Consider the following 25,931-nt stretch of genomic DNA (forward strand, 5'->3'; position numbering starts at 1 on the left):
TTTCCAGATTCTGCAACCTCTCATAGCTCTCTCTCTTGATGGAAACGTTTTCCACCTGTTCATAATTCAAACGTGTTTTATGTGATCAATAATTGAGATTCTTTGAACAAAGAAAGCTCAATCTTCGTGTATTCCACAAACCAATATTTCCATATGCCAGTCAACTTTCGACGGTATCTCTGGTGCAAGTTTTGAAATCACAGCATTCAAACTCTTGGCTGGAGTCATTCGCTGAATTCTGATGTAGTGTTGTGATTTATTATTGTCAGCATTTTGTACTGATTTAATTAACACGAAGTGGAATTTTATTTGACTATTTGTAGAATCCGACCAAATCTAACGTTATGCACAAAAAGAAGCCTTCCCCAATGGAATAAAGCACCACTTCCAATTCAAAGCATGTTGAATCCTCTTTTGATAAAAAAAAACGACAAAAAGCCTTTTTTTATATATTTCACAGTGACTTCCACCTTCTACTTTTAAACTAAATCACGCCAGTCTATCAGGGCCTCTTTGATTTTCGAAATTGTTAGCCATAATTCGTAACTGATTAGAACATTCAAATTTTAGCAGCACTGTCTCTAGGATTATACCCAGATGGTGATGTCAATGTGACTGGAGGTATCCCAGAAACAGGTCGTTTGTGAAGCTTCTATCTATTTTTATTTGGTCTGAATATCGCTTTTTTTTTTTGTCTTTTCTCTTTTCTGAACACTTAAATTGACTTCACTGTCCAGTTTCGAATTTTGCCTTCTGGAAAATCTGCACTTGCATTAATTTCTATTTATTAGTCAAAGACATTTAAAGTTCAATACACATTTCATCAGATATTTTCAAGGAACGAAACACAACAAATAAAGCAGATGTTTCAATGTTATGATTTTGGCGAGCATGGCATGTATACATATGGCTACGTGGTAACTCAATTTGCAGATTTCACCGTATGTGGGCTTTCAGTCTTAATTAATTAAGTGTGACATTTTGTTCAGGAATTCGCTGTTAGAACTTGAGAGGTTTTCCCAAATATGAAATGAAAATATCACCAAATTAAAACACAAGGAAATTAAGCACATGTTGCGAATCTCCATTCTAAATTGATGCAGATTTCCATGATGCGAATATGGTTATTCTGCGCAAAATTCAACCCATCACAATCCGTGAGTTAGAATATGCGTGATTGGTCTTTCGTTCCACATCATGCAAATAAACAAATCTCACGAGGTTTATAAGGTCGGTGCTCCGATGCACACTGCTACACAGAACAGGTGGGATTGGAATCCAGTGTTGGCTGCATATGAAGTTCTGCCTGTTGGTGCAGAAACAATGAATATTTTCTTGTTTTCGTGCCTTTTAGCGTGGCTACCAAGTAAGTACTGTTTCTCACAGATGCTACTCCTATAAAGACCGTGTTTATATTATTGAAATGTCCTCTCTGAAATTCTGCTGTTGATAGATAAATGGCTTGCATTAAATATATTTTTTCTTCATCCAGGTGTCTTTACTGGTTGGGTGGACCAAACACCGAAAACGATAATAAGGGGGGCAAACGAATCACTGACCATCAACTGCGTCCTAAGAGATCCGAGCTATGCATTTTATAGCACGTACTGGTATCTAACAAAATTGGGCGGAACAAACAAGGAGAGCATATCGATTGGTGGTCGGTACGTTGAAACAGTGAACAAGGGTTCAAATTCCTTTTCACTGCGAATTAGTGATCTCAGAGTTGAAGACAGTGGCACATATCAGTGTGGAGCATGTTTTGATCACAGTGATCAACCTCGATCGTCCATCATTCAAAAACACCATCAATTCTTCTGTGAAGTAAATTGGATTTGGTTTGCCGTTTCAACGCTCAACATTCATTTTGAGGTCACCGATTATGATATGGAATGCTAGGAGGCAGGTTCTAAATGATTGTTATCAATATTCAGCAGAGAAATTTAGAGCAAGTGCACTTGTATATTCAGAGCTGTTACATAACTTAGAGTTACGAGCGAGCATTTATTTTTGCACTGGGATGTATCACTGTGACGACGGCTATGTAACATGCAATACCACATTGAATAATACGTGATTACAGGAATGCAGAAATGTCTTCCCACATGTGAATCCACTCTTCATGTGAAGTATTATCTGCATGCTTTAATAATTCATGCTTAAAAGTTTCCTGCAACTGTTAGGACCTAGCAACTCTGATACACAGATTTTCATACGTCTTTCACTGATTATTATGTGAATGTTAAAATCATAGCCACACACCAATATCAATAAGTATCCAAAATTTGACAAGTGGTTGAGAATTATAAACGTTGATTTGGAAAAAAGTATAAAGGGAATGATTTGCGTCATACTTGCTGCGTCGATCAATCAATATCCTGGAACTTTTGAAAGGTTTTGGTGATATTTACAACAAGTGATTTCTTGTGCTGATGTGAAACAATGTGTACATGGAGTGAAGGAAGCGGCACCATTCTGACTGTGAAACCTGGTGGTAAGTGCCCCTCTTTCTACTTATCGCTATGAGCATGCTGAGAAATTACAAAGAATGATTTCTAAAAGAGGTAGAACTGTGCTTGCGTGAGATGCAAAACGTTTTGTCATGAACAATTTGTGAGTGCTGTAATTGATGCATCTTAGATTTCAAATAACTTTGCAGATTTTGTTTGAGTAATTTTATGTAATTATATAAATATAAACGTGTAATATAGCTGGGAACAAGCCAATATTTAAATATTTAGCATGCTTGGCACAGACAACATAAGATGTATATTTGAGTAGATGATGGAATCAGGCGGTTAACAAAGGAAACTGACCAGGGTGGGAGGTTGTACAAAGGCGTACCTGTGTGACATAAATATACAAGATTTTCAGTCGGAACAATTAATACAAGTTTGAATTGAGGAAACCTTTCATCGAACGTTATTGTTTTTGGATTGTATCCAAAATTAATATGCTTCAATTAATTTTGTAATTAAGACAAGCCTTATTATGTAAAATAATACTTTAGCATAATGACAAAAGCAGCAAGTAGGACGTCCGCTTTTGAAACATCAAAAACAGTAGTTCGCTAAATATGGACTTCATACTAATGGTTGCTAGGAGCTGAAGTTCATGTGTTCCAGTTGCAAAAAATGTAGATTTATTGTGGGCGGATTACAACAGGGTCCAATTTCAGATCATCAGCAGAGTGTAATTTTACTGCAATTCAGTATTAAATCAGATTGCTGGAAATCTGCTCTCCTCGATACATGACCGTGTGATTTGAAGTTTGTTGTGTTTAAGATTGTAATGAATATTCGAGAACTTTGAAATCACGGTAGTTGTAGTGTGAACTGTTAGTTTGAATTTAAAATGGAAACCGTGGAGCCCATCTGTTCAATGTTTCCTGCTAGAGTAGAATAAGTTAGTCTTTGACTTACTGATTACACTCATTGCTGTCTGATAGAATTATTTTAAACACATCATGGTACGTGTCTAATTAGAATCTTTTGCCTTCATACCAAACAGAGTTGATGTGTACACGATGGCATTGTTTTTGTAAAGCAGCAGCAAATTTAGGGTACAAATGCGCTCTGCCCTATAAAATATGGCATAAACGTGACTACTTTCTTCAGAATGATTTAGTAATTTTATTGTAATTATTGGCAAATTAGGCCAAGTCCCTTCTCCAATCCAACATGCAATTTCATAAAATCAGTTGCAGTCTCCTCTACTTCAAAGGAATCATTAACTCTGTATTTACTTTGTCGTCTATCATATTACTGAGAATTTGTATTGCTATGAAGGTGTTTAGGCGTACTGTACCTTTAAGAGAGTTGAAAAGCTAACAAAGACTGACTGAAAGCGCAGAGTGTCCTGAACACGGTATACATGTAACACTGGGTCGAAACAAATTGCTGCAGATGGTTTGCTTTGAAAGAAAGACAAATTCAAACTCAGCCAATCAGTTTAAATCATGCCCCAAAATACTAAAATCCAATCAAATTTGAATTCAATATTTTGATAATGTTAAAATCAATGAAAGGACCGGATGTTTTGGTGTATAAGACGGGAAATTATTGCCATTTAGTGTGCGAACTACCAACGGCCAACAAATGAAGACTGCTAGCTGAAGAGTTCTCTGAAAGATTCATGTATGTGGCGAATTTGCGCAGCAGGACATCGATGCCAACCTGGAGGAAAATCTACAAAGAAGAATTGACGAAACTGATTGATTTTTGAAACATGATTTTTATTTTGTGAATCCTTTTTTTAAATCGGACTAGTATAGTAGATTGGGAGTTAAGCCATTGGTTTCGGAGGAAGTAGTTGTAAATAGTTGTTGGTTTTAATATTTATTGTTGAACTTAAAGAAGAACGTTGTTCATTTTCACTTTAAATAATGACCTCTGGGATAGTTCATTGCCTCTCGAATTTTAACAGATGACAGCACGACGTGAACCATTTTGTGTGGCTGGTTTAATTTTGCAGCGGGGTTTACCCTGTATCGTAAACATATGCTGACTTCATTTGCTTTACAGTATATTTTAAGGACCTGATCATGCACAATCCAAGTATAAATAGAGCATTCAAGTCTTAATTCTGCTGGGAGGGCTGTGAAACCATTCCTTGTAAGGCAGCCAGTTTACGCCAGGGAATTGTCACGTAACCCTTGTCCTGAATAGCCTCTGATACATTTACATTTCCTGTAAATGAGATGCTTAAAAATGTGTTGCTGGAAAAGCGCAGCAGGTCAGGCAGAATCAAAGGAACAGGAGAATCGGCGTTTCGGGCATAATCCCTTCTTCAGGAATGCCCGAAATGTCGATTTTCCTGTTCCTTTGATGCTGCCTGACCTGCTGCGCTTTTCCAGCAACACATTTTTAAGCTCTGATCTCCAGCATCTGCACTCCTCACTAACCTCAAACGATCTATCCATTAGGACGCAGTGGTCATTCTGCAGCTCAGAGTTGTACCATCGTGATTGTTTTTTTTTCTCTATTCCTCTTGCCAAATGTTCATCTTCTTCAGCAAATCCCCATAATACACATCATTTTTTGTATTCTTACTCACACCTATCACGATATTTTTGTATTTTAACTGTGCCCTCTAAATACTTAAAGCCCCTTTTAATTTTTGAGAGTTCAGCAAATTTGGAAAAACGACATGGCCCTCTTTATCCAAGATATCAATTTCCAATAGTTGTGACTCCTACATCGGTCCCTCTGGCACAAACCTTAGCAACCTTAGGATTATTCCTGCACACCTACTGTCACTTCCAGCTACCCAGCTATTCTACTGTCCATTTCAGTCTTCCACCCCCTCCCTCTTTCATTAACAACAATCAGCTTTGATGGAACATGTTATTTAACGTCTTTAGAAAATCAGCACACACTGCAACCACTGAAACCTCTTTATCTAGATTTCTCAAATAAGAATTCCCTTTCCTAAAGCCATGAGTTTTTGAACTTATCCAGCTGAAACGTATTTCAAATACCCTCTAATATTTCGTTATGACAGTTCTGTACACTGGTGTGTGTCACTTCTTGTTCGCTACCTTAAAATGCTTTGATAAACTTATTAAATTTGATATCTTGCAAGGTAAAGTGTCTTTCCAGCAGTGGGGATGAGATGCAACAGTAAACACAAAACGTTAGTTATTACACAAGCATTTTCTGTTCGGATGCAGAGATGATGTCACGAGAGGACTAGCAGGTGCGGGGCACAGCTGCAACTATTTACTCAGTCCTGTTTCTCCACTACATGTCATTCCTCAGATTTCAACTTTCATTTCATTTACCGATTCATTTCTGATTCTGGGGTGTTGTTTGTATTCTTTGCCGTGAAAACTAAGGCAAAATAAATATTCTGTTCATTTCCTGTTTCCTTTATTTTACAACATGATTTGCTTACATTCAGTTTGTACATGAACAATGCTCACTTGGTGAATATTTTGTTTTCAAAATACAAGTGTACTTAAAGGAACTTGCACTCTCTGTTTTTAATCTCCGGTTAGCTTCCTATCATAATCTGATGGTTCATTGGTTACTAATTTTCAGATATTCTGTTTCCATAAACTGTAATGCTCTGACCTAGCATGTGTTTATTCACAATTGCATCCATTTTGCTTAATTTTGATATTATCTTAAACCACAGATAGCAGGTCCGAACCTTGGAATACTCCTTACTTTTCAAATGCACTTATTTATTTGATCTGACATGTCTCCTTACATTCCACTATATTACAATTGAATTCTCCTCCATCTGATTTTCCAATTCACTTCGGTAAGCTCTGATTATGTGCCTTCATAATCTCCTTTTGTAAAAAGTCATGCTTTCTCTCTCCATTTGAATGTCAAATGCAATTGTGTTAATGTTCCTGATCCCTGTGGGGTGGGGTGGGGGTGCTTCACAATTCCATAATGAATTAATTCTATCTCATTCCTTCATTGAAGGAGGCTTAATACAGGTCAAAACCGTGCGATGTGAATGAACTATTCCAAACTCTTTGTACAAGCTCCATGCGTGGGCTGTCGTTACACATCTAACTTCCACAGTTATTTTACAAAGAATATCTCGCATAATGCTGACTGATTTTCTGGTAAGCACTCATAAAGTCTTTCTTTATGCTCCCCCTATCATTCAGTTACACATGGGTGACCCGAACATCGCTCCCACAACTACAATCTTGAACTGGTGATTGCTCAACTTCATTCAAACCTATTGCACTGGCTGCTTTCCTCAAATGGTATCACCTCTTTCCTTTTCATAAAATAAGAAGAGCAAATTCTGAAGAAACTCAACCTTTCTGGCAGCATTTGTTGAGAGACAGAGACAGAATGTGCTTCCTGTTTGGTATGACTCTGCTACATCTCTTTCTGTTATGCAAATAGCATTGTGAATGAACTGTTACACTTGTACGGGATCATTGCCCCCTTCCTCGTTTTTTCCATGTCATTTGAACGCATATAATCCATGTCATCTTGCAGGAACGATAGTGGTGAAGGCCACGAACAGCTTTGTAATCTCTTGGCCTTGGCATGATCTGAATATGAGTGCGGACATTGTTAATGTCAATTTAAACTAATGTAGCTATGATACTTGTCAGAAAGTGTCAGAAAACTGCTGTTTTCACACAGCATGATTGAGAGGACATAAACGCATGCATGAGATCGTCAATTGCAGGTGGAACAAATTATTATGCAGATGTATGGTGTTACCAAGATAGTCATTGCCATGGAAGATATTTCAGTATGTTAATACCTAATTTTCCATTAAAGTGATGCCGTTCTTTGGATAGTGGGCTTGCTGTAGATCATGAGAGAGTGCTCATGTGTAAAATGAAAAAAGAATGTAATCAACTCGATAATTAGTAAGTGGGGTTTAGCTGCTCCTGCGGTGTATTATTTCATTTAAAAAATTCACAAGCGATATTTTCTCGTGTTATGTATGACGTGACTGCTAATTTGTGATTGACATTGGGGATTAATTAGCAGTCAGCAGTGGACTAGCATAAAAAGTTAAGAGCATGTTTATCTCTGGCCGTTGCAATCGTAAGAATGGGGCCATGGCTGAATCTGAACACATTGAAGAGAAATTTAATTCAAAAGTATTGTCTAGCTTTGAGACAATACTTTGATGGGCGAACAAGAAGTGCAATTTAGGATCTGACTGCAGTATTCGGATTGGATTTACTTTAAAGAATTTGAAGATGTGATCCCAGCGTGGATAATGGTGGAATAATCTAAGCTAACTTTGAAGAGCTTGGAAGTTCCTGCAAGAACCAGCCTTGCTGTCAAGGAAAGGTAGCCAGCATTTGCAAAGATCCATCCCACATTGGCAATGCTTTACTACAAAAGTTACCATCGGGGAGAAAGTACAGAAGCCTGAAAACACGCACCAGCCGTTTTCAATACAGTTTCTACACTGCTGTTGTTAGAGTACTGAATGGACTCACAAAACCTTAACATTCGCCTGTAGCTGTGTTTTTGTTTTTGCCACTGTTTACCGATTATATACTTATCTATTCAACTTAACTCTGGGATCTGTCTGTATTGCACGAAAGACAAAGTTTTTCACTATGCCTCTGCACACGTGACAAAAAGTCAATGCAAAGTCAAATTCAAAGTTATTCAAAGTCACGGGTCAGCTGAGGCATTGTCGAAACAGGAGGCGGTTTGCAGTAACAAGCATGTGGTCCTCTTGATGGCTGTATTAAGCAGCCTGATGCTCACAAAATGATTACAAGTAAATCCCTGCTTGTGAACAGTTTGGTCAGATGGTTGCTTTGGTGGCGATAGGTTATTTTGAGGGGAAAAGAAAATGTCATCTCTTTCCATGACAGGAACGCTTTAAATTTATGAGGTCTAATCAAAAACTGAATGGAAAGAAGCCCACTTGTGTGTATTGGGAACGTAAGGGATTTGTTGAAAACAAAATAATCGTCTGAATAAAGGGGGACATTAAGTGATATCTTTTACTATCGAGTTGGATTTTAGGTTCAACGAACTTTGGTCCAAAAGGAGCGATGCTCACAAAATGACACTGTCTACATTGTACAACAGCAATGCACAAAACATTTTGAAAACTAATTTTAGAAAATGCATGAGTTTTGTAATTAAGAATATTATTTCCTCCGTGTAATAGTTGTAACTGTTCATTTCTACTCCCCGATGATCCTCTGACAATAGTGATAGAAAATCATCATCCGAAGATGGCGAATTAATCTATGCATGCTGCTGCCAACGTCTAAAACTTGTTTGCAAGAACCAGGGCCACAGTATGAGGATTCAAGTTGGACCATTTAGGACAGAAAGAAGTATACATTTCTTAACCCAAAGAGTGGTGAGTCTGTGGAACTCATTACCACAGGCAGTAGTTGATAACAAAACATTGAATGTAATCAAAAGGTGGTGAGGTATCGCACTTCGACCGACTGATATGAAAAGTTATGGGGAGAAAGCACGATTAGGCTACAAAGGAATGATGGAGCAGGCTAGAACGGCCGAATGGCTTCCTCCTGTCCCTCTCTTCTATGTTTCCATGTTTCGATTTGTTTGAGTTTCTACTTCAGTAAGGAGTAATCTTGCTCCCACTACTATATGAACAAGGCCTCCAGATGTCTTCACTCTTCGATGTAAAAATACACTTCTGCTGCCTTATAGAAACCAAAATGACACGTTCCTTTAGAATTGCTTGGACAAAATTAAATCCCAATAATTATATGAGATCAAATTGTCTTGTTAAAACAAATTATTGGCAAAAAATCATTAATATTTCGAGAAATGTGTATTTTTTAAAATATAAAGGCATACTTTAAAAAGTTCACAAAAAATCAAAAGAGGGGGTTAGAAGACAAGGTATTGATGGATGAGTATTACAGAATCTTGAATCTCGGAGGCAGGAAGGACAGCGATTAATTTTGGAACAGTTAAAATCAGGAATTCTCCAGAGGCCAGAACATCAATATTTATTTCTCAGGTGATTTGATCTCGAGGAAATTTTAGAGCAGTAGTTGAGCGAAGCCATTGAGAACTTGAAGATAAGGAAGGGAATACTGAAATTGAGCGATGGTTGACATGGCAAATTTGTGATCACAAAGCAGACAGATGATCATGGCTAGTTATTTGGCCAGAGATTAAAGACACTGGTAGAAGTCGAGGCTTAGCCCCAAAGTTAGAAAATGGGAGATTAACCAGGGATATATTTTCTAGATTGCACAGATTTATGACTTAATGTTTGAACAAATCGATTAGCTGAGCATCACAAACACGGTGAAGTTAGATGTAAAAATATGTGTTCAAAACGGGAAAGTCAGGAGGCAAACATTTATAGGTTTATAAAATCATGAAAACCATGTATACGGGAAATATCAAAAGTATTTTCCCTAGGGAGTGGAGTTCAAATCTAGGTGAGATCGGTTTAAGCTGAGAGGGAAAAGATTTTAAAATAACTGAGGTTCAGGTTTTTCGCACAGAAGGAGGTGTATATATGGAAAGAACTGCCAGAGAAAGCGCTAGAAATGGTACAGTTACAATATTTAGAAGAGATTGAGAAGCTACATGAACAGTAACTGTTTGTTGAATATGGACCAAATAAAGAAGGTGCTTGGAATGCATTGCTTTTTTCGTCCGTGTGCCGAGTATAAAAGTTGGGGGGTCATGTTGCGGCAGTACAGAACATTGGTTAGGCCACTATTGGAATACTGTATGTAGTTCTGGTCTCGCTACTTTGAGAAGGACGTTCTGAAACTTGAAAGACTTCGGAAAAGATTTATAATTAGGTTGTCAAGGCTTAAGGGTTTGAGTTGGATTAGTGGTACTGGAAAAGCACAGCAGTTCAGGCAGCATCCGAGGAGCAGTATAATGAACGTTTGAAGGGTGAAGGGCTTTTGCCCGAAACGTCGATTTGACTGTTCTGGACGCTGCTTGAATTGCTGTGCTTTTCCAGCACCACCATTCCAGAATCTGGTATCCAGCATCTGCAGTCATTGTTTTTACCCTAAGGGTTTGAGCTACAGGAGAGACTCAATAGGTTGGGGCTATTCTCTGTGGAGTGTCAGAGGCTGATTTGTGAGCCTTCAGAGGTATATAAAATTACGAGTGGCATAATTTCACTCATGCCATACACATAATGCCTTTGCCCCTGGGTTGGGGAGTCCAAAGTCAGACGGTGTGAAATGGGAAAGATATGAAAGGGTCCTAAATGACAACGTTTCTCACTGAGGATAATGTGTTTATGGAGCAAGCTGCCAGATGAAATGCTGGAAACTGTTAAAATTACTATATTTAAACTGCATCTTAAACAAGACTAATTTAGGATATCTGATCCACATGGACGAGTTGGACTGAAGAGTCTGTTTCCTTGTTGTCAATGATACTAAGACTCTGAATTGGACAAGTTCAATTTTGGAAAACAGGTCAGCGTGGACGAATTCAATTGAAAGATTTCTTTCTGCTTTTTTTTAACCTGTGTCTGTCTGTGTAGTTTGGAGCTCACCTCAATGTTAAATATGACGCCAACATTGAGAGTAGCCTCATTTAGCAAAACGACATTCTCAGACGATAATATGTTTTTTGTAATATTTGAGAGAAATAGATTGTACAGGACTTCACAGAAATAATCTAATCATCTATACACAAGAGAATAAGTCTTAATTTGTAATTTCAGGCGCGCAGCCTTCTCCACCAGTCATCAGTCTACTCTACTCTGCAACTGAAGAACAGAGAGTAAACGGATTTGTGCAGCTGGTTTGTATAATCAGCGGATATTATCCCGAAACCATCGCAGTGACCTGGCAGAAGAATGGAAATGCTATAAGTTCTGGCTTCACAACCACGCCTTCAACGACAACAACGACCACGGATTTTAGCTCTACAAGTTGGCTTAAAGTGCCTATGCAGGAATGGAGCAGCGGTTCTGTGTACAGTTGTCACGTTTCCCATTCTGAAACCAACAGTAACCACAGAAAAGAAATTAGTTCAACATCGGGTAAGAAAATTAAACACACTCAAAAACCTCACGTTCATAATCATAATCACTTCTATAATAAATATTATTACAGATGGAATATTATTATGTTGGTTTATTTCTGAGGATGAAGTAGTCTTGAAATAGTTGCAGTGAGTGATATCAAAGGCAATTTGTTGTCCAGAGTAATGCTACAGCAAAAATGGTTGCAAACGACCCAGGTATCTAAAGCCACTCTTCAAAAAATAGTGGAGCATAACATCTGAAAATATTTCCCTCTGCTCGGTTTAAGTCTGATGGAAATAAGCAAAGGCCTTGGAAGAGGACAGAGGAAATGAGACAGATATATAGACATTGTGAAGAAATTAACAGAATGGGAGAGATTAGTTATCAATATTCTTAAATGACAAATTTAGACAAATATTTTAAATATTCTGAGTATTAATGATTCTTTGGCCGATTTACCAAGTCAAGATAGTCCTACGCATTGGCTAATTTACCAAGTCAATCAAAAGCAGCAAAATTGCCGTGTCAATGCATACACTTAATCAGAAAGCAATCAGCTGCAACAATCTGTATTTCACCTGGTGACACAAGCGAAGACTTAGTGTTTTCTATGGCAATGTGCTACTACGCAATTATAGAAAGAATGAATTGGTAGGCCGACGTTCAGAGAAGCTAAGGAGAGAGACAGAGATGTCTGGTGAAACAGAGGTATAACTTTGTTATTGGATGGGAATCGACAGAAACAACAAATATACAACGACATGTTTATTTGAAACATTTCTCATGTAGTTCAGCATTTGGACAGGAGTTTAAATGACCTATCAGGGATAAAGATCTCAATGATCTTCTGTGCTTAAAATGCATCGACCCTTCTGATGTGGCGAATTTTCTTTGTCTCTTCCTATCTGTCTTGGTATCTGACTCTCTTTTATTCCTGTCAGTTTCTCTCTGTCTTTATCCATCGATCTGTCTGTCCCTGCTTCATCTGATCCCTCTCGTTCTGGCACTTCACCTTTCCCTTCACCGACAAAATGTCTATGTCCATTTTCCCTGCTTCTCTATTTCTCACAATTACTTGTACTTTTATCTTTCTATTTCTGCAGATTGTAATCACTATTCGTCAATCAAACAACAAACACTGCCGCTCCTTTTCCTTCTTTTACTGTTTGCACATGTCGGTATCTAAGCATCCATTTCTTGTCTACGTTCCCTTAGTACTATCTGACCCTCTCCCTCCCTCTCTGATTATCTTCTTTGCTCTGTCATCTCAAGCTCTCATTCACTAGCTTTATGTGTCTATAATTCTGCCTGACTGTCTCAGATTGCCTGTCTCTGCATCTGTCTCCCTGTCTTTCCATCTACCTTGCATTTCTGCTGATTGTTTCTCTGTTTATTTCCGTACTGCTCACTGCATGGACCGACAACAATCCCTTCATTACCCGAAAATTTTCTCTCGTAGTCCTTTTTGCTTGCTCTCTTTCTTAATTCTATTAGCTTATACACGTTATGACGCAATGTAACCCGGTTACATTGCTGTTGGAACATGGGCCAGAACCTAAATCTCTGACTTCTCAGTGAAGAGATTGCTGTATTACTAAGAGATCCATTGGTTGAAGAAATCTGGATCAATAAAAGTGCCACTCTGGTTTGCGAAGTGCATTCTACAGTTTCTGCTGTGGTGGTTATCTCTTGGATGGTGAATGAAAAGGTTCGGAATGAAGGCGTGCAAACTGAAACAGCTAATGAAAACCAATATCTGACCATCAGCCGCTTGACCAGCAGCGTGGAAGAGTGGCAGAGTGGGGTAGAGTACACATGCTCCGCAAAGCATGATCAATCTGCGACTGCAGTATCAAAACAGGAATGGAAAGAGGTTGTTAACAAAAAATTTATATTTGTATATGTCACTTTATTAACGAGCAAATATTAAAATTGTCTGTAATTCTATGACAGTCGAAGCAATGAAGGCAAAACTTGGCCTCCTGCCTCCATCGCCAGAAGAGATTCAGAAAGGCAGCTCTGCTACTCTCACATGTTTGATAGGAGGATTCTATCCAGACAAAATACACGTTTTCTCGGAGAAAGACGGAGCTTCTGTCAACGCAAACACCATCAGTTTCCCCACAGCTTTGGAGCAGGATCTGACCTTCAGTGCATGGAGTCTCCTCGTTTTACCTGTAGTGGACTAGAAGAGCGGAGCAAAATGCACCTGTACTGCCTCGCATCCACCTTCACATTCCACGGTAAAATGGTCATCAGGTGCCCGAAAGATAAGGACAGTGTTTTAGCAAACATTTTCAACATTAACGCTCTGTGCTAAATATCAACAGAATATGAAATCTCAACCAAACATTCCAAGGTTCAAGCAAGACCTCTTGGAATGAAACAGCTTTAACACACTGCACACTGGCAATAGGTAGAGAGGAAAAGCAATAATATACAACAAATGCGTGGATTTAATCAGTGCGAAAACTGCTGGTGTAAAGAATGGAGGAGCCCTCCTGTGGAGCATTGGTAGTGTCTGTACCCTGGACCAAGAGGCCCGCGTTTACTTTCCCCCATTTCAGAGTTGTGTATTGAGCAATCTGAACAATTTGACGAGAAAAAATAGGTTAAGAAAAAATTTATATTAAGAAAAGAACTTCAGGAGCATTTCTGAACTGACAGCCAGACTGCTGCGACCACTAGGACTCATAACAGCACACAAACCAACAGCCACCCTCAGATAACAACTCACCAGGACAAAGGACCCGATCTATCAACAGACACATCGACCTAGACCCTATATACCGGCCACTGCAGCGGACAGCAACTGACAACCGGAAGCGGCAGATTCAAACCAGTATAAATGCCGGAGGAATCAGCACAGAAGCGCTTCATAGGAGGCTTCCAAGCGCTGAAGGTGTCACCTAGAAAGGGGACGAAACGTTTGCAACAAAAACTCCCAGCTCGGCGAACAGAACCACTACAGAAAAGAGCTTCATTGTACGATTAATACTTGAAGGCGTGTTATCTCTAGACAGAAATGAATGGTGGTGAGAGGAAGATTGTGGCGATATGATTTTTGTGTCTTGTGTGCCTCAGTCACTACTTCATGCTGCTCCATTTGTTCTAAAAAGAGTGGTTCCTTAAAGTCAACTAAAAGGTACACAGAAATGAAACAATTTCTCCCAAAGTGAAGCTAATGCACATGATTTGATTTGAACATTTCAATGATTCTCTTCTTCAGTCTTCTTCCCTTGGACGTCACAAGAACAGACAAATAATTATTTTATTGACGAGAATAATTTATGTAAATTACTGAACTGGGTTTAATTCTCGCTGCCTGCTGAGCTCCTGGATCTCACCAGATTGTGGTGTGGGCCGTACAAAAGCAGGGTCATGACCTTTAAGAAATGAGAAGCAATACATCGTGTTTGCAACACTGATCTCTGGTACACGGGTCTGTGAGTAAGGGAATAGATTAATGGCTGTGACAAACTTCTGGTCATTTACTTGCCAATAGCAAACTACTAGAAGACCATGCGTTGATTTAACTCTGCAGATCATTCTTTGAATATTACACTGAAGGAGACTTATATGAGCAGCATATAGTCACTTTGCTTTGTCTGCCATCTGAGGAGTCTTGCTAAAATAAATTTACTTGCATTCCTGCAAATGGCAGCGGCGAATGTGAGTGTTACACATATGCTATATAAATTGTCTCTTTCTAATTCACGATGACTGATCAGTCAAATTAGCTTTCATACCAATACCGTTTCTTTATCAATATGAAATTCAGTGTCCCTCTGCACAGTAATGGATGACACCCATGTGAAACTGTGAGAGATTTCACTTCAGAACTTTGATGCAATGGTGCCCCTGTTAAAATCATCTCTGTCGTACACGAGAAATCTGAAATTGCTTGCTTTAAAATGTCATTGATAAACCTCCGATTTCTGTTTCAAACACGAGGGCATGATTAATTTCATTTTGATTAGTTTTATTCCTCGCAATTCCGTTGTCACCCGCCCCTGAGAACATAGAACGTTATCAGGCTGTGCAAGCCATTCGGCCCTTAATGTTGTGCCGACCTGTGAAAATAATCTGATGCCCGTCTATCTTACACTGTTCCATTATTATCCATATGCATGCCCACTTAAATGCCCTTTACGTCGCTGAGTCTACCTCTGTTGCAGGCAGGCCGGTCCACACCCCTACTACTCTCCAAGTGAAAGAAAATACTCCTAATATCTGTCGTAAATCTATCACCTCACAATGTAAAGCTGTGTCTCCTCACGTTAGCCTTTTCCATCAGAGGAAAATGGTTCTCACTGTCCACTCTATCTAATCCTCTCATTATTTTACACATCTTTATTAAGTCAACCTTCTTCTCTCCACCGAAAACAACCTCAGTTCCCTCAGATCTTCCCCGTAAGACAGTCCTTCCATAACAGGCAACATCCTAGTAATTGTGCAAGGAACCCTTTCCAAAGCTTCCGCATTCTTCTAATAATGTGATGAACAGAACTGTATGCAATACTCCAGGTGGGGCCTTGCCAGTGTCTCATCCAACAGAAGCATGGCCTCGTGGCTCCAAACCACAAACCCCCCTACCAATAAACACCAACACACCATATGCCTTCTTAACAACCCTATCAACCTGGGTGGCAACTTTCAGGGATTGATGCTCTGGGACACTGAGATCTCTCTCTACATTTACATTGCCAACAATTTTACCATTAGCCTAGTACTCTGTGTTCCTGTTACCTTTTCTAAAGTGAAGTCCTTCACCCCTTTCCGCAATAAGCTCCATTTGCCACTTCTCCGACCAGCTCTGCATCTTATCTATGGTCCTCTGTAACCCACAGCATCCTTTGCCTCACATCTCTGCCTCACTTAGTGTCATCCGCAAATTTACTAACCCATCCTTCTCTGCCCACATCCAGATCATTTCTAAAAATAAATTGTCCCAGATCCTTGAGGCACACCACTAGTCACTGAGCTCCAGAATGAACATTTCCCAGCAACCACCATCCACTGTTTAAAGTCTGGTTGAAGATTTGTAGCTCGGGTGTCCGTTGTTGTGGTTCTGTTCGCCGAGCTGGAAGTTTTTGCTGCAAACGTTTCGTTCCCTGGCTAGGGAACATCATCAGTGCTATTGGAGGCTGATGATGTTCCCTAGGCAGGGAATGAAACGTTTGCAGCAAAAACTTCCAGCTCGGCGAACAGAACCACAACAACCATCCACTGTCTTCTTTCAGCTAGCCAATTTCTGATCCAAACTGCGAAATCAACTTCAATCCCGAATCTCTGTATATTATGCAACAAAACACCGTGTGGAACATTATCAAACGCCTAACTTAAGTCCATATACCCCACACCAACCGCTTTACTTTCATTCATCTGTTTTTTCACCTTCTCGAAGAACTCAGTAAGTTTAGCGAGGCACGACCGACCCTTCACAAAACGGTGTTGACTCTACCTAATCAAATAATTCATTTCCAGATGTCTATAAATCCTATCTCATAACATTTTACATAACCTTACCCACAATCGAAGTATGGCTCACTGGCTTTAAATTACCAGGGCTGTCCCGACTTCCCTTCTAAAACGAGGAGCAAACTTGGCTATCCTCCACTTTTCTGGCAATACATCTTACATAACCCTTCTTCTTCCTCTTGACAAGATCTTCAACGTCTTTATAAACCATAGCTGCCTCTCTCGAGAACTACCTAACTGCCTGATAGATATATACTAATCAAGAACCAGCAGTAGTTGTTTCTTGAATAATCTACACACTTCAAGTGAGTCAATCCCCTGCTGTTTCATTCCCCATCCTATTCAGCCTAAATCTTGCCTGATAACTGCCTTTCCCCCAGTTTTACCTCTTTCTCTGCGGTGTATACCTAGCCCTGTCCATTGTTATTATAAACATAACCGAATTATGGTCACTATCGCCGAGGGCTCATCTACCTCCAAATCTAACACCTGACCGTGTTCATTACATAGTACCAAATCCAATCTGGCATCTCCCCTTGTTGACCTGTCTACATACTGTGTCAGTTAATTTTATGACTGAAACGTTTTGACAAAGCGATTATCACCAAGACTCTGATTGAACATATCCTGTGACGTAAAATATGACCTACATATTTAGTGAAGATATGATTATATAAGGCGACTGATCGCAGGTTGCCAATCGACAAATTCATGTTAGTAGTCTGCTAGGTTTAATAGAAGACACGGAAGTATTTAGACTTAAGAGTTTGGAATGCAAATCAATAGAAGAGTAGCATCTGCAATATTCTCCCCGGCAAATAAACTGAGAGGCACTGGCAAAATTGAAGACCTGCATAAGCGTTACAGTATGCATACAAAATAAAATTATACCACGAGAGCTGGACGGTAGACACGGAAAACCAGTCCTCCAAAGAGGTATTGCAACTTTCAGAGATAACTGGTTCTTCGAATGCAGAAAAGGTACTAATGTTAAGCTAACAATACAATCAGAACCTTGAGCAACCTTGCTTTGATTTGTATTTTCCGGAATGCACAACGAAAATAAATGTTATTGTATTAAGAGCGACCATTTTTCTTTAAGAAATATAAAGGTAGGCTTTCTCCTGTTTTATGCGTACGTTTAAGGTTATCACCATTCTGAAAGCTGTTAGGTTTGGCTGTTCTTAGTAGCAGAGTGCAGCTGTGAAGTTTGCGCGCTCACAATACTTTAGGTTTTCTCATTTCACACTCTTCAAAGAATAACTATTTTTTTTAAGTATTTTCAGAACTCCATTGAGTGGACCTGAATTATTCAGTAAATATCTTTTTTTTTAAATAAAAAGACTCTGCCGAGGAACTAGGACAAAAAGTCACTTTAAAGGACACAATCAATCAAAATGCAGGTTTATGCCAGGTGAATGTCTCCATTAGTTGATCGGATACAGTGCAAATAATTTTAACTTTTGAACATGGGATACTTACGATACGTTTTTGCTTGTTGGTTATTGGATTCCGACAAATGCAGTCCATGCAGCAGGAACTACTTTCTGGCATAAGTAACTGCAATTGGCAAAAGTGTGCAGCACTCGAACGGAGACAATTCAGCCTCAGTTTATGCAAAACAGAACAATTTCCAAATTGTGCATGAATATATCACACATATTAGTGAAGATGCATCCATAACATTCAAAACGAATGCAACCTTTACGAACAGGAGGGCACAGCATCTAATTAACTAAGCTGAATCTATCAGGGAAAACAGGTAACAGATCGCAGTAAATAACAATATTCCCCAAAACTTGTAGTATTTTGGAATTGATTTCGATATTGCAGCCTTAAAACGTGTATTCCTTTCCCTTTCCAGATGATTGCCATCAGACAGACATTTCTGTTAATCTCCTGAAACCTCCGTTTGAAGAGATTTGGACACAGAAGACAGCGACCATTGTTTGTGAAATCGTTTACAACAACTTTGCAAACATAAACGTTTTCTGGCAAGTGAACGGGGCTGAGATAACGAAAGGAGTCGAAACAGAAAATCCTAATTGGAACGGAAGTAAATTCACCATTGTAAGCAAACTAAAAGTCATGGCATCAGAGTGGGACAGCGGTGCCAAGTATGTTTGCCTGGTAGAAAACAGTGAATTACCAACACCAGTGGAAGCTTCCATCAAGAAGACAATTGGTAAGTGGCGATAACACTGCAATAAGTACAAAATAGAACCGACTTCAGAAATCTGAAACGAAAAAGACGTTTGTAGAGACTGAGCAGGACTGACAGCATCTATGGAGCGAACAATAGGGTAAACCTTTCCAGTCCACTATGTCTCTTTCCAAAAATGGTAGTTTATGTTACTATGAGATAATCTTGACTTAAAATCTAGTCCAATGTAAGAACATCCTGTCAAATCTTTAATGCGTTACATTAAATAGTCAGGAATCCGCAGTGGCAAGGTGGCTCACTGGTTTGCACTGCTGTCTCACAACGCCAAGACCCAGGTTGAATTCCAACACAGGCACTGTCCATGCGAAGTTTTCCCATTGTCCCAATGTCTACGTGTTTGCCTTTGCATACTCCAATTTTCGTCCACAATCCAAAGATGTGCAGGTTAGGTGGACTGGTCATGGGAAATGTGTTTTTGGGGATGGGATTGGGGATGGGCCTTGAAGGGATGTTCTTTAAATGTTGGGTCTGGACTTGACGTGCGGAATGGCCTGTTAACACACTGTGATGATTCCTTGCAAGTCCAATAGCCATGACTGCGACTTTACTGCAAACGTTTTCATCCCACGAACAGTACTCCTTGCAAAATATATGATTGGCTCCAAGATTTAAACTATTAAAGCAAGTGACGTGAAATGCTGTAGCATTCAGAGACATGTGCACAGTCTTACAGATAGGAACTATTTTATCAACCACATGCACTGCTAACAAAGTAATTGTGATGCAGACAAAAGATTGTCTCAGTTCAATAAATGTCACTCTCTTCGCAGACAGCCAAATACATCCACCTCAGGTTTATCTCCTGCATCCATCGACGGACGAGATTGATACTGAGAATTCAGCGACTCTGATGTGTGTAGCCACCAGTTTTTACCCAGCTGAGATCTACATTGCCTGGATGGCCAATGACAACCTTTTGGATACCGGGTATCGGACGCACGTAGATAGTGAGAAGGGGAATAGTTCCAACTTCATGACCAGCAGGTTGACAGTCACAGCGGCGGAATGGAACAGTGACACCACTTACACCTGCTTAGTGGGACACCCATCCCTCAGCCGGGAGATCATCAGGAGTACAAATAAATCTCACGGTAAACCGACATCAGTTAATGTTTCAGTCGTACTGAGCGACATTGCTAAATCCTGCACATAAGTGCAGTGATTGATTATTTATTTTTCTGTGGATAGGTTCATGTTGTTATGGCAATAACTGTTTAAGCAAACAAATCTATCATTTTCAATTCATTGCACGCAACAATCGCATTTCTGATCAGTGAACACTTTTGTAAAAAAGATAAATGTCCACTATTACAAATTGTATCTGTTAGTAAACTTTAGCTTAGAAGCTGAAATTCAATGAAAACTTTGTCTTATGAGTGTAATCGTTCCAAAGATCGCTTGAAACGTTCCATCCCGCTACTAAAGAAACGGGAAACCGCGTTTAAGTCTGTATGTGACTCATAAAATTGCAATAAATGCAGAATGAAATTTTTTTGACTTACTTATTCTTGACTTGCATGTATAGTCCTTTCAGAAAGATGATTTAGACCTTGATTGAATTGTGTGTGGCATTCTTTTTTAAAACGCCAATACTGCAACTTGTTTAAACGTACAGAACTTCACATGCACCCGGGTTTCCTCTGAATAAGCTACACTTGTCCGTGCCATTTGTGGCAGCACTCCTCCATTATACGTAACCAATTGGGTATCTCGATGTTCAAAGAAATGACGAAAGTGGATATGATGCCAACTTGTTTAGTACACCAATCTGTCATCCAAATTACTCTTACCTTCATTTAACTTACCTTCAGTCCTGCCAAGTATTCAACTGTAGTGACCTGCAATCCGCGTCTCCAGTTTTTGTGATGCATCTCTGCAAGAATCTTTGCTTGAGCCCTCATCCAGAGCAGGCGACATGCTGTCCCTTATGGATATTATGTGAACTCTGATTCCACTTTGACACCTATATGATATAACTCTCTCTCACAATATTTTACTATTTTCTTTTGTGTATGACCAATACCTCCTCAGACTTGAGCACACAAACAAATAATGCAGAGTCCACAATCATTGCCCTCCATCTGGTGACAACTTAGGTTCTTCATTCATCTGCATTAGTGATTTTTTTGGCCATTTTCTGTGATAACATATGTATTTTTTTATTTGACATGCTACAGAACAGAATACCCAAACCAATCACTCACCCCTACAGATGACTGCCATTTCTTCCGGTTTACCTGTTTTCATAAGATCATGTATTTCAACCTGACTGTTGACAATGTTCTTGTCAGCGATATATCTTCCACTCTCTGTAGTCTTAAATTGACACAAAACTCAATTATATACCAGACGAATTTTGCAAAAGTTATGGGTTGAACCTTTCTAGCAATTTCTGCTTTTGTTTCTCATTTACAAGATGCACAGATTTTATTTATTCATTTTTATTTAAAGCGTCATGCAGAACTTTTGCACACAATAAGGTGAAGGCAACGGAGAAATCTGAGGAATTTGTTGACAGGTTGGTGTCGAGTTTCTCCTGCATCTGCAATGCCTCTTCTCCCAAAAGACCTCCATTTTAAAATTGAAGGAAAATGTCTTTCACAAAACGTTTGCAACTTTCCGAATCTCCAAAGCACAAATTTCACTTAGACAATTTTGATCTAAGTTTTTGGTAAAATATATGCTCCGAATAACTTATGAGGGAGGCGTGCAAAGGAGTGTTCTGAAATTTCTACGTGACCATGAACGCCTACACCAGTGATCAGGTGTGAGTTAGCAAACTCAGGTAACCTGCTTTGATGAACATATGCATCTGACCACTGTTCGTGAATGTGATGAAGTTTTGAACATTGAGCATTTGTCACTGTTTTATGATGTGAGATACTTATTCTCAGTAAATTGTATCTCCGAGTGCGACACTCTGCTTTGCTATCCGATGTGACATTTTTCCATGCTGTTGAGCATATCTGTGCGTGGACAGATCTGTTCAATGTGGTGTGATACTGTTCGTGCTGCATTGGTGACTGGAGAGCTGATCTTCAATTGCCTGTTCTGTGTATCCGTACATGAGGCTCTCACTGAGTGGGAATATATCCAGAATATGGTACATTTATATTAGTAAGGCTTTTCAAAACGTTCCTCACGGCAGGCTATTACACAATATACATGGCATGGGATTGAGGATAACTTAGCGGTTTTGATCAGAAATTGGAAAAAAACAAAGAGCGGTGGTTGATTGGAAATATTCATTATTTACTAGTGGTGTTCGCAAGGAACTGTTTTGGGTCCACCGCTGTTGTCATGTTGATAAATTACCTGGATGAGGACATAGAAATATTGGTTCACAAATTTGCAGATAGACGAAGGTTGGTAGAGTTGTGGATAGTGACGAATGATGTTGGAGTTTCCAGAAGGACATGGGTAAGCTGCACAGCTGTGTTGAGAGGTGGCAAATGCACTTTAATGCAGCAAAGTATGAGGTGATTCATTTTGTAAAAAGTAACAGGAATATAGAGTACTAGGCTAATTGTAAGATTCTTGGTGGTGTGGAAAAGCTGAGAGATCTTGGTGCGCATGTGCATAGATCGGTGAAAGTCGCCACGCAGCTTGATAGGTTTGTTAAGAAGGCATACGGTATATTAGCTTTTATTGGAAGAGGGATTGAGTTTTGGAACAATGAGGTCGTGCAGCAGCTGTGCAAAACTCTTGTGCAGCCACACTTGGATCGCGTACAGTTCTTTTCTTCGAATTATGGGAATGATGTGGAAGCTTTAGAAAGGGTTCAGAGGAGATTTCCAAGGATGTGTCCTGGTCTGGAGGAAAGGTCTTAGGTGGAAAGGTTCAGGGATGGGATTTGAGGCTGTTTTTGTTGTAAAGAAGAAGTTTGAGAGGTGTCTTAATTGAGACATATAAAATAAAGAGGGTTAGATAGGGTGGACAATGAGAACCCTTTTCTTCGGATGGCGATGGCTAGCACGAGGGGACATAGATTTAAATTGAGGAGTACAATACAAAGAAAAGATGTCAGAGGCAGTTGCTTTACTCAGAGAGTAGTAGGAGCTCGGAACAAAGTGTCTTCAACAGTAGTAAACTCTCCAAATTTAAGGGTATTTAAATGGTCATTGGGTACGTACTTCGACGAGAATGGAACAGGGTAGTTTAGATGGGCTCCAGATGGCTTTCAACAGGTCGGCTGAAGGGCCTGTGATACACTGTAATGATCTATGTTCTCCGTCCTCTGCAGTATTTGGTTATACATTGGCTGTTTCATTATACGGGAGAAACAGTGTCCTGCTCGTGCATACTGGTGGTGGTTTCAGTCACTCGAGTGGATTCCTCAGGTCAGATTACGGGGTGTCTACCCATGTTTGGCATAACCTGTGAATTGAAGAATGATGCTGCGACTGAAATGGACTCTGTACATGCATAATCTTGTATGATTCGATGACAATACAAATTGCTAAGCATTTGTATGTGGCGTCGGTTCACATTAAAAATACTCTCGTTTATTGAGGTATTTGTGATATTACGTGCTGGTTCGTTGGTCAACTGTGTAAGCGGCCATGTTATGCCAGCGATTTGAAGCGCTAGTTTCAACCGTTGTTCAGAATACAGAGCAGATCTGTTCAAGTTGAAATGGAGTGATAGACTAAACCCTTGATGTGAGCTTCGAATTCATTCTATGAAACGGTTTATTCTGTGATATGATAATGATTGTTTTGGGTGAAAAATCCAACTGCCTGAATACATTTTCATCACTGATTTCTCCGCATTAACTATACTGTTGTGAATTCAAGATTTATTGATGAAGGGTATTATACTAGCATTGACTGAGATTTAATTAATATGAAGAAAGCACAGAGTGAGTCTAAATGGAATACATAAGCTATCATTCTATTATTGGACGATTATTAAAGGAACAACATTTGTGCAATCGTTATTCATAAGCTGTGTCAATGATTATGAGGACACAATGCAAGATATCTAGCATTGTGAGTGGCAGGAAACTATGTGGGTTCTGATGACAATGCCAGGAGGCGCCAAGCTGATACAGACAGACCGATCCCTGGGCAAAAAGAGAGCAGACGGTTTATTTGGTAGATTAAGTACGAGGTTTTTCCACTTTGTCATGACGATCTTCGATGAGGAATATCTCAGTCAAGCCAAGAAAATGGGAAATGTTGGTGCTGAAAGGGATTTGTACGCCAGATTAGATTAGTTATTGAAATCTAACAAATGCTAGAAAGAGATGGAGTGCTGAGAGGGATGGTGTAAAGACAGCCCAGTCCATAATGTAAACCAGCCTTCCATCCACTGAATCCATGTATACTTATCCTTGCCTTGGGAAAGCAAACAATATAATCAAAGAACACGCTCACCCCGCTACTTTTTCTTGCACCCTTTTCCATCGGTCATAATATATGAAAGTTTTCATTCATGTCCGAATAGATTCAAGAACAGCTTCTCCCCTGCTCCTATTAGATTCCTGAATGCAATTCTCAAATTACACGATAATTTGTCTTTACAATGGAGGGAGTTCATGCAGATAATGTAACTTAAAAGGGCCCAGTGTATGTTAGATGAAATAGTAATGGAATTGAAAGTAATGGACAGACAAATCTCCTTGAAAGTTCAGAAACAATTCGTGGGAACAGGAAGCCAGTGAGGAAATAATAGATGCTCAGAGGATAATTTGCGAAATCTCACGAGATGCATGTGAGGTACCAGAGAAGTGTAACAAAGACTACAATTATTCCAGCTTCGAAAATGTTTTAATGGTTGACCAGAAAGCTGGAGGCCAGTTAGTCTGTACTCCATGAAGGGCAATTTACGAGAAACCATAATTAGATATTAGATGAAATGCCTCTCAGAAGGGGATGGACTAACCAGTGAAAGTCAGTGTGAAGTCGTGAAGTGAACATGGTGTATTACGAAGTTCATTGATTTTTTTGTGTGAAAGCGTCAAGCGGATTCATGGGGATAGTACTGTGGCTAACGTCTAAATGGATATAATGAGGAATTTGACGAGGTCAAACGTGAAAGATAGGTCAGAAAAATAAAGCCCTTAGAATACTAGGGAATGTGGCAAGTTTGAATACAAAACAATCTAACCAACAGCAAGCAAAGTTTAATACTCGGAAATGTTTGTTCTTCTTTGTTTTGGCGATCTCCACTGTTGCATGCCACGACTTAGTATTGTATCTCTCGCATTTTGAGGTGCACCTTAATGAATTAGAGTTTAATGCAAACGTTTTGAACTGGTTTGCACTGACAATATAAAGGTGGTGGTGCCCTTAATAGTAATGATATCAGCTATCGAAGGCGGCTTTATATTAATATTTCAATTCGGTCGTTGAAATATGATAATTTGATTACAGTCTGTAAGTGGGAATTTATAAAGTGTAGAAAATGTTTAAAGCTTTGGATTTTACGTTCACAGGTCCGTGATTGCTGGATAATAGGAAATGAACTGTTTTTAAAAAATGAGTGAACCATTGAGATGTTTACTTTTTATTATTGAAAAGTTGAATACAAAGCAGGTGCAATGCTCCAACTATGTGGTTTTTTTTTGTTAAATCATTGCAGCGGTTTTGTGTCGAGTTCAGCTCACTATATTTTTGGAAAGCCAAAATTGTTCAAAATAGAACATAATAGGTTCAATAAAAATGTTGTCAGTACTATTATGGGCAACGAAGTCATGTTATTATTGTGGTGAGCCAGTGGTTATTACGTTAACATAATGGAGACTAGTGAAGGAAATTTCTTATAG

The 25,931-nt window shown here is 39.3% G+C and overlaps 1 pseudogene; it reads left to right on the plus strand.

Annotated features, from left to right (window-relative positions):
• Nucleotides 1-1,323: 1,323 nt before the first annotated feature.
• Nucleotides 1,324-20,315, plus strand: LOC132828744 (Ig heavy chain C region-like; annotated as a pseudogene).
• The last annotated feature ends 5,616 nt before the right edge of the window (nt 20,316-25,931 follow it).

This window comes from Hemiscyllium ocellatum, chromosome 27 (genome assembly GCF_020745735.1).
Source record: "Hemiscyllium ocellatum isolate sHemOce1 chromosome 27, sHemOce1.pat.X.cur, whole genome shotgun sequence".
Classification (NCBI taxonomy): domain Eukaryota; kingdom Metazoa; phylum Chordata; class Chondrichthyes; order Orectolobiformes; family Hemiscylliidae; genus Hemiscyllium; species Hemiscyllium ocellatum.